Source organism: Corvus brachyrhynchos, unplaced genomic scaffold, assembly GCF_000691975.1.
Source record: "Corvus brachyrhynchos isolate BGI_N302 unplaced genomic scaffold, ASM69197v1 scaffold258, whole genome shotgun sequence".
Classification (NCBI taxonomy): domain Eukaryota; kingdom Metazoa; phylum Chordata; class Aves; order Passeriformes; family Corvidae; genus Corvus; species Corvus brachyrhynchos.
This window is the reverse complement of record NW_008240122.1, coordinates 1,178,730-1,189,292: the sequence shown is the minus strand read 5'-3', so window position 1 is coordinate 1,189,292 and position 10,563 is coordinate 1,178,730. Positions and strand designations below refer to the sequence as shown.

Below are 10,563 nucleotides of genomic sequence, written 5' to 3'. Positions count from 1 at the left end.
AAGTGGATGGTTGGGGTCTGAGTAGCTCCTAATAGTTGTATCTTCCTCACTAAGTGTCAGGAGTTTTTACAACCCAAGGAATTCAATGGACAGAAGGAAATAAATCTGAAGGCAGCTGTGCCTCACTTGACCTGTTCTTTACAGAGCAGCTTGTTCAGGAAATTTTAATTGCTTCACACTGGAGCATGTTAGTGCATGGGAGAATTGACTTTAATTTTGCATCTTCTGTTGTCACTGTTCTCTGCCTGTGCCATATCACATGCCAGAGAAAGCAATTTGATACATGCTAAAAATTTGCATGCAGTTTCATAAATGACTTTTTCTTGGAAGAGTAAGCCATCTAATGCCTGGTTTGAAGGAAGGATTAAATTCTAAGGTATCGTGTTCTCCATAAAATATCCTGTCTGTAATTTCATTTTAAAAAGACCTGAATTCAGAAAATAATTAAAATAAGTGATCATCTTTCCTGATCCTTCAGGTTTATGTCAAAGGTCAACAGTGTGGACCTATAATGGGTTTGACCCTAATTAATTAGCCCAGGCAAATCACTTGTGTACCAGCATAAATTATATACATACTTTAAAAAGACCAATAACAAATCCTCATGAAGTCACTTTACCCTTGATTTCCCCTGGAAAGATTCCTAAATGCCCATTTTTGCTTAACATAACAAAATGGTAGTTCTAGACCTTGTCCTAAAATTTACAGCAGCAATATTTATTAACCAGATATCTTTTTCTGTTACTGAAAGATGAAATAGAAGAAATCTTTTCATTTGTGACTTTTTTTCTAAGACGTAAGAAGGTGGATTTAAGAGCCTCTCTTCTTTTTAGTACACTACGGTCATGACAAACAGCACAGAGGGATTAGTGCCGGGTCCTCAAGTTTTCCTAAAGAACTGGAAGAAGTAATTGCAAAGAAATTTCTGTATTTGTCCACAAAATAATATTTTATAAGCTTTTCAGTAAGAATGTGGAAAAGGGGCATTTCTAAGGTCAGGCATAACATTAAGGAAGCAAGACATTCTGTTGGGAAATGTGTGGAAAGCTTCATCTTAGCTTCACCTGGAGCCAGTTTTCGCTGAAGGAAAATTTATAAGGCACCATTAAAATTCCCCTTTTCAACCTCCAGCATGTTCTCCTCCTAGAAAAATAAGCCTTCCAAACATAGACATAGTAAGGAATAAACCTAAATATACTAATAAATGCTTCACTTGGGTTTCATGACACACATTTGTGTAAATTACAGAATTTTATTCAAGAATTTGCAGACTTAACAAATCTTTCCTCAAATTATCCTTGAGAAGCCATTAGCTGGAATGCAGGTTACAGCTCTTGAGTTTTGAGATACTGCGCATCTTTCCTAGTGTAGAAATCTTTCCTGTCTATATTATAGTCACAAAGTGGGTTCTGCAGGCAGAAGACATTTCCTGGTAATTTCAGATGGATTCTGATGTTTTAACTCTTAAATTAAAAGAAATGGTTTGTACATTTGTAGGAAGAAATGCAAATCTTTTTTGCACAGTGAAATTCAGAACGGAGTGAGAAAGTGCAGGTAACATTAGCCCTATGTTTTCCTGGATTGGGACTTTAGTTTTCAACACAAAGAAAATAAATTAATTTTCAATCTCTCTGAAGAATAATCCAAAACTCATTGTAGTTACCATAACTCCTTTCAGTGACTCTGCTGGGCCTGGACCTGCCTTTACCCTTGTGATTATAAAAGAGAATACCCGCCTTACTTTCAATTTCTCAAGGAGTAAAAGGAAGCTGATTTATGCTACATAAGTAGTCTAATATGATTGCTACATATATTTTGTTGCTCATGAGCATTCTGTAGTTGCATAAATTACATAGTGTAATAAGTGAAAGAAGGACAGTGTATACTATTTTGAAAGGGAGGATTTGTAGTTTTGCTGGACAAAAAAACTCCCGCATATCTCATAGGGGGAAATGTTAAATCTAGTTGATCCAGTGCATTATGCAAATTCAGTAAACCTTTGAAGCTTTCAGGCAGTTCACCCAGTTTTTCCTAACATTCCTGTATGAGGATTCAGCATCGTAGGTCTCTGAAACCACTTCTACGAGGCACAGTGTATTAAACTTTTTAAAGATTATTTGTGGAAAAATGGCTTCTTTGTCATTCACGATGTGTTTTTAGGCCTATAATTTCCTTCAAGTGAGCACAATTCCGCTAACAGCAGTATATTATTTTGACAGTAAGTCAGCTGGCATAAGACTTCATTGTGTATGCCTTTTGTTTATATAATCCTTCCTAACAGTAACAAGGTGTTTACTGTTCAGCAAACACATTTTATTTTAACTGCCAACAGTAAAACTGTCTGATAAAGTTTGATTTAGCTAAAGAAAGCAAGTTCTCATTTAGCCCAAATAAATCCACGGTGCTATAGACAGCTGTTTGGAGTACATAATCCCCCAAGCTCTTATAGCGAGGCAGCTCTTGCTGTTGAATGAGCGAGAGAGAGCAGGCTCAGCTGTTCAGGATGTGCTCCATTACCACTGTAATCTATAGCATCGTCCTGCCATATTGTGGAAGCATTACTCACATTCAGCAGCACTGCAGCAAATACTCCTCTGACAGATGCTCTGCAGACTGACAGCTGACACCCTAAGCTGAGCCTATAGATTTTTCACTAAACACATCCTGCAGCCCAGATCGATGTGGTCTGGCTGTCTGCTTCCCCCTGCTCTGCTACAAAGAGATCAACATCTAATACCATTTCTGCAAGATTCTCAGGGAGTTAGCTGTCTCCAAGTGGAAAAAGTTCAGATTTCAGAGAAACAATGAACACAGACACTTCTCAAAATAACAGCATTTTGCTGCTTGAGAGAAAGAAGAATTCATAAGCCCAAAGGCATTTGTCTTCCATTTTATGGCTGACTTTATCATGGAGAAATTTACCAAAGAAATGTGATTTTTAAGGTTGATATTATAAACTCTTTTGAGAACAGCAGGGGAGAAATAGCTGATCTGTCACATGGAGCTGTGACAAAAAAGTTGTCTCTAGCAAATACAAAGCAAAATAGACTCCAGTATTTGCTTCCTGCCAAAATTAGAATATGTAGCAACAGTATGTACACAGGCAGAGATCAGGATGTGCTTAATAAGCCAATGCTGCATTTATATTTTAAAGAAAAAGCTATAGAAAAATCATTTTGCTGTCATGACTATAGCAAACTTCTAACCTTAACCTCAAAGCACTGGGAAAGTAGTTTACTTTTCCCCCTGCTTTTTTCTTTTATATGACTACTTCATTAGCACTGCTCCTTCTCCCACCAAAGTCACCAGCAGAACTCCTGTGATTCACTGAGAACAGGAGCTGGCCCATAAAGCAGTTGTGGTTTGGAAAGCGCTTTCCGGAATGATAATTAGTTCAAAGCCTAGAAGCAGTCAATTACCTGCACCGAACACAAGGAATAAGCACAGAAAACAATGCAAGTTGGTTTTAAAGGATATCAAGGGAGGTTTAACTACAATTTTTGTACTGGAGTTTAGGGACATTTGGGTTGTGTTTTGTTCTCTGCTGTTATTTGTGCCACCTCAAAGAGTCTATATCCCAATATTCTAATCTTACATCAGATCTGGGAGTTTCTGGAAGGGCAACTAGCTCTGCTTCTGATTTTCATCCTGCCACAGCACATGTTGCATGGAAAGACAAACAGATGTCTGTGCCTTCTTGCAGAAAGATTACTAGAGTAGGGTTAATTGCAAAGAACTGAAGTTTCTCCTTCTGACTGAGCAGTTTCACGTTTTGAAAGAACATCTTGTGGCCGCTTTTTGACTTTCAGTGTGTTGTTCCACTCCTTGTTGTGTTGGACTTTGTCTTTAAACTCACAGTGCCTTAGAATTTTGCAAATGTATATGTGAAAGGTAAATCATTATGTGATTATGTGATAATTGAATGAAGCCTACTCTAAATTGTGGTGGTTTGACACTGGCTAGACACCAGGTGCCCACCAAGCTGCTCTGTCACTCCTCCTAACTCTTGAGCACGCCATGAGGTGAAGGAAAGCAGACTCTCTGTGTCTTTGCATCATGACATCAGAAACCTGAGTTATATCTACAATAGCAACCCTGACAACAATGAAAATTCCATTAAAAATCACTCACCGTCAGTAATATTTGTTCCAAAAATGTAAGAAGGTTTCCTACTCTTACAGCAGCTTTGCTGATGTCAGTGAATTTGTATTGACCATCTCAATGGACAGTGTTACATATCTGCTTGGACACTTGTGTCAGAACTGAGACAGCAATGTCCTCAGTGCATGACAGCCAAACTGATGCCATGCTTGAATACAAGGTGCATTTAACTTATCAATGGGGCAGATGTCAGACAAGAATACACTGGTGTAACTTAAGTACATGCCATTCTTTAATAAATAAAACCATACATTAAACACTGCACACTCGGAAGAAAAAGTATTTATAGATGATTACCAAATCATTGCACTCATCAAAAAATAAATAAACATTAGTACAACATATTCAATGGTTTAGAGAGAACTTTGTCAGAAAGGCATGCCCTTGCTTCAAATAAACTAGTATAGTTCTAGTTAGGCAAAACCATTAAATTGTACTGCCTTACGTAAGAAATTACTAAAATCTCATCCATGTAGATAGTTGTAAGCAAAAGATGAGCAACGCCAAGGGAAAAGCTGGTAAAGAGCAAATTTCACCTTCAAGACGGTACAAGATGCAGAGGGCCCATAATCAGATTGCCCAAGCCATGTACCTCATCACAAAACCATCCTAACAGTCCAGAGCCAGTTCCTCATTTTATCTGATCCTTTTAGAATCAGAAGGAGCAGGTCTTATAGGGTCATGCTTCCCCTCTAGAGCCTTTTGTCACTCTTACAGGAGAGCAACTACATTTTTGACAGTTAGCATCACCTCCAGTGATCATTCTCCTGCTGACACTGGTGTTAGCACAGAAACAAAAAATTCTGTCCATAAATGGCTTAGTTCTTGCAGTTAGGCTGGTAACAGGCTGTTCCAAATAGGGAAGGTGGAACTGTCTGAAGTAAATCTAGCGAGCCTCTAAAATGAGTTTTGCCTTGAGAAACATTATGCTCATGAATCTGTCTAGATACAGACTCGTGTAGGCTGCCTTCTAGTCATAAACACATTTGAGAAAAGTTCAGGGCAAATTTTTTTCCAGTTCCACAGTAACCTAATAGTAATAATGTTCCAATTTTTAAAGCAGCTTCTAGGTAAGAATTTCAAGGAGTTTCCCAATGATGATGCCATTTTACAAAGGGCGAAATAATGATGTTAAGCAGCTAAATGCTTGGAGTCAGCTTTGCCCAGCCCTTGACCTTAACACAACTGAAGTGAGGGTTCCTGTTGATTTTGGGAAGAAGGGAATACTTTGGGAATATTCAAGTCAGACCTACCTTGGCCAGACATGACAGCCTGTGCAATAGGCTTTGTATGTTCCTGTCTTTCTGCAGATCCTGCATAAAATATTCACACCTGCATGCAGCATGCCTGCAGAGAAAGCAAGAAAATCCTCAGCTCACTGATGTTTTCAAGCATACAGAGTAAGTAAGGCTGAAAAGTGAACTTTATGTCTGAAGAACTGGCACCAGCCTTTAGAAAAGCTTAGATCCTACTTCAATTCTATTTTCAGGGGGCTGAAATATTTTGAAAATTTGACTGATGGTGTGTTGGAGGGTGATTTTTATTCTGCTGTAGTGAAATAAACAATCATTGCCACCTGAGAGTAGAAAATCTTGTCTTTGAATAGCTCATTTGAGGATTATTTTCTCTCAGACTCTGGAAATCCCCAAGAAAGAGGGACGTCCTTCTTGCTCAGAACTTTCTTAGAAGAATCCTTATAGCCTTCTCTATAACCATCTATCACTACCGTTACCTTAAAGCAAATTATGTTGAAAGCTGTTAAGAACAACTTACATAACTAAATAAAGCCTATAGAAATTGTGGGAGAGAAATAACAGAAAAGATAGCATGCATGACTATAAAATAATTTAATTCTTTTAGAGAGGAATCTGGGCATATCTGCTTTATGTGTGCACTGCAAACACTATATTAACTGTGGCAGTAGAAGTACATCAAACAAGAACCAGATACATCACAGAATTCTTTACTGTTCAGATTTTATATTAAATCTTGCAACGGGCTTTACGTTATTGTTGTTTCAAAATCTCAGTGAGTTTTCTGGTCCTTGTCTTCAAGACTGTGCACATGTGATTAACAGCTCTGCATTCTCAGGAAGCATGCAGATAAAACTTAGTTCTGCAATACTTTCAGGTCTGCCCATCAGCTTCCAGGTCCAGGTAGTATATCTGTAATACACACTCATTGTCATTATTAGATGCAGCATCTATTGATTCTTTGAAAAAGGTTACAAGTGGGAAAGCAGCCATGCCAAACACCAGGATCTTCAGCATTTCGCAATCAAGTACCTTTAAACATTTTGACATTGTTGGGTGGTTTCTTCAGGAAAATATTTCATCACCCAGAAGAGCAAAGCATGTGTGGATTTTCACTGAAACTTCACATAGGTTTTCCTTGTCGAAATTGAACTGTTTCATCTGCATGGAGTTGCCAGTCAATAGCTCCTCTTTCATTCAATTTAGCACTGCAGCAGAGAAGACTGGAGAAATGACAGCCAAGTGTGTTCTGCTTGTTCTGTTGCCAGGGCTTCAGTTGCAGAGCTTCCGCTGTGAACTTCACATATAGTCTCTCAGGGACCTGTAGCTGGTACAAGAAAATGTTATTTCACATCAAAAGCTACAGTACTTGTATTTCATATCTCTTGCATATACACACATGAAGAGTCATAAACCCAATTAGACCGAGGAGGGCATATGCCCATCCTTGGAGAGAGAAAGCTCAGTCCTGACAGTGTTATATATTTTGACTTCCACTGTGTATATATTTATACAGACTTGTGCATGTGTGTTCTGTCATCATATGGTACCACTGAATTCAGGACAGCTGAAGCTATAAGCTTATCCTTTCTGCATATTTGTGTGACAGAAATGTGGAAGCTCTCCTCTGATTAAACATAAGTTTCACAATAATCTTCATTTCTCTTCCACTCAGAGGGAAGTGTATTCTGCATTTCATGATCAGTACTTAAACATTTACAACTGGATCATCTCTCCCTCTTTCTAGACTGGGATTTTTTGGGCCCTATTTGGAGTATAGTGCATGCATCCATTTCTCCTGTACATGCCCAGAAAGGATAAGCTACAATCTTTCCTGAGCTTGTATGCGCTCCCCTGAGAACAGAAAGTCCTTGCAGTGTTCTAGGGCTTTTTTTACCCCTTTAACCAGAAGGGTCAAAGGATCAAAACCTTCTCTTCACTCAGAGTCTGCACTGTTAACAGATGCTAACAAATGTTCAGACACACAAGTCTGTTTCTAGGAGAATGAATTTTCAGATGAAATCACCTCAGAAGCCAAGGGAAGTCTTGTGACTGCTCTACCTGGGACCATTTTGTGCCTGGTACAAAGCAGCCATCTTCACATTGTCACAAAGCAGGAGAGCTCAGCATGCTTTTTGGGTTGTTTTTTTTAGGAAAACAAGAACACCAGTAGAACGCAACTGGGCCAAATTCTCTGCAGTGGAAGAAGGAGGTCAGCTCTGTGGACTTCAGAGTGCAGATTTGCATCTGCAATGGTAACATATGTGGCTGAATATTTTCTTGATCTCATTTTTTAAATGTGTTTACTAGATTTTATTTTACCAGTAAATTTATGCAAGTATGATTTATATGTAATAATCCCCATATTTTTTTAATTACCTTGCCATAAAACCTGAATAACTCTCCCTACTTTGATCTCCAACACATTCTGGAGAATACTGCACCAGGCATGCCTAAATCAGTTAAGCCATGCACAGAGCTGTTCCTGCAGGGAAGCTTTCCCACATCAGAAGATTGTGTAATAAAACTTAACACAGCTCATTAATTTTCTCTCTTAACCAATGCATCTGACAAGAAGTGACTTTGAAAACCTAAAGGAATGACACAACTCTTATACTTTGCGTGAAACATCTGTTTCCAGCTCCTTTGCTATTAAATTGACATCTTTTTATTTGAAAAGTTCCTTTTATTTCCCAACTTCCTGCAATTGGTAATGTATATATCCCAAAGAGCTTAAATTCACAGCTTTTAAAACTTGATTAACTAAATGCTGGGTTAGTCCTGTCCCAGAGGAAAAATGCCTCTTGTGTAGACAGATTAAGTGGTACAGCTATGCTTTTTAATCAATTATTAAGAATTTGTTTATTCAAGCAATGTCAGACTTCATAAAGCATCAAAACAGACTTCAAATCCCAAAAAAATGTAAACACCACTGTGATTGCATAGGAAAAATATTAGCATTCTTGGATCTGGAAAATCGATAGAAGGTGAGCATGTCATACTCGCTCTCTCATCCATGAAGGCCACAGACAACATCAGGTTTCCAGCTATGAAGACCCACAAAGCTACTTGCAAAAGCAGAAGTTGCAGAAGTCTTGCATGAGGAATTAAGGTGATTTTCAGCAGAAGCAAAACACCTTAATAACCATGACTTTTCCTTTAAATTCCCATCACTTACCCCCATATTCTTATTAAACTGCTCCCTCAGATTTGCTGCCTTAGTTCCTGGTAAATTGAGGAAAAGACAGAAATAAATATCATGGCAAACTTTTTCAAGATCATTTCATGTTATGTGCAGCTATCAAGCACAGTTAAATTCTGGAAGATTCAGTTCTAGTCTGATGAACAAGATGAATGCATTTAATTGCATGTTGTGTTTGTATGGAAGTTAAGTATTGTTTGGTAACTCTGGTAAACCAGCTACACCCTACCAACTAATGCCATTTTAAGGCTTTTGAACTTGTTCATATACCCCTCCACCTTCAAAAAGCTTTAATCTTTAGTGTAGTTTAGCAAGGAAGACTAAGCAGTGAAAAACTATAATAAAATGTTTGGGAATCTTTAATTTTAGAAAATTTTTAGGAAAAACAGGTCCGTATTTCATATTATGAGCTCCTCCTGGTGTCTTGATTGCTCTGAAAAGATGCTTTTTTTTTCTAAATGGTCCAAAGATTGTCAGTAAAGAGCCAGTCCTGGAAGTCACCTAATCTTCAGACATAATTTTACATTAGATTAATTGGGCAGCACCCTGATGTCACACCCGGTTTGGTGGAATTACGTAAGTGTACAAAGTGCACACAGGAGCCTTTCCTGGATGGGGATCTTAAACAGAATCAACTGGGGAATAGCTTGTTTACCAAGAGGGAGCTTTCTCTCCTCTTCCTTTTTTTCTAGACTGTGTCATCCATCAGCTTTGCATGGAGTTTGAATCCGGGCCCGATGCTCGGCTGCTGCCTGGGAGCCTGGAGGTTGCTCACTCTCTCGGTTCAGTTTCTAGGGAAGAATAAGTTTTGCCAGATCTATTCTCAACCCCTGTCAGTGCCAAGTGTGGGCCTTTTTCTTACACACACTGCACAGACGAGCTGCACACGAAGGAGTAGGTTAGCATGACTCTTTGCTACATTTACACCATGGTGTAAGGAGTGCCCGCTATCAAATAAACTGTGAAGCTTGTGGCAGACTGGCAATTAATGCTGTCATTTTACAGTCCCAGTTAAATCAAATGCACAGCCAGAAAAACAAAAAGAAGGAAGGGGAGGAGAAATATGTCCCTTCTAACATTGCCAAGCTATGCAGTAAGTGGGAAAATAAGGCAGTAGGAGTCCAAGATGAACACAGTACACATAATTTATAGGATCAGAGCAACTGAGCAAACAGAGTGCGCCAGAGATTTTTGACACGTGGGGAAGACTGCACTCTTTAACCCATGCAGCTTATTTATTTTGGAGAACAAGAAGATGGCTGAAAGGTGCATTGTAGTATGAATCAATCCTGATATTTGCACTTTGGTACCAGCTTGGTGCATCAGTGGCACATTTTAAAGCATGGCTTAAACAGACATGCAGGTATAAAGATGCATGTGGCAGGAGGGATTGGACCACCTGCTCTCTCCCAGACTGCTTTGCTCTGGTAGTTCTTCTCACCAGAGCTCAGCAGATTTTCCTTTATTTTCACGTTGGAGTGATAGCCAACTTCATTAATCCTACATGTTTCATACCAAAACCTTAACAGGATGGAACACGAGGGTGACTCACCTGAGGAGCTGTTGAAGAGCAGGTCTGGGCTGCCATGCAGCCACATCCCAGGACATCTGGGTGGAATGAGCATTAGCAGCTGTAGCCACTTGTTCTGTCCCACAGAGAAGCTTCAGGTTGCCCAGAAGTCTCCATACTAGCCAAACACAGTACTAAGACATACTTTACATATTTTAGGAGTCCCATCTCAACTGCTTAAACACTCAAGAATGCTACAGATCAGCCACCTTCACCCTGCGAAGTAGGTGATTAACATGGCTGTATTATGAATGCAGAAATAAATAATTTACCCATGTTCACATAGGAAGACTATGGCCAAACTTGTAATAAGATCCAGATTTTCTGCCTCCCACTCTGCTGCACCACAGAAATGTGACATATTTCCACAAGCTGTG

The 10,563-nt window shown here is 39.1% G+C and overlaps 1 protein-coding gene across 6 annotated transcripts in view; it reads right to left on the bottom strand.

Moving 5' to 3' along the window:
* PKDCC (protein kinase domain containing, cytoplasmic) overlaps positions 1-10,557 on the bottom strand; it is a 119,358-nt gene extending 108,801 nt beyond the window's left edge. For 3 of the 6 annotated variants that reach the window (XM_017744889.1, XM_017744886.1, XM_017744887.1), the window contains exons 1-2: positions 8,593-10,557; positions 5,415-6,741 (exon numbers count right to left, since the gene is read on the bottom strand). The gene's annotated coding sequence lies outside the window, so the exon portion shown is untranslated. The remainder of the gene's footprint in view (positions 1-5,414; positions 6,742-8,592) is intronic. The other 3 variants (XM_017744885.1, XM_017744884.1, XM_017744888.1) reach the window with 3 other exon arrangements.
* Positions 10,558-10,563: the final 6 nt, after the last annotated feature.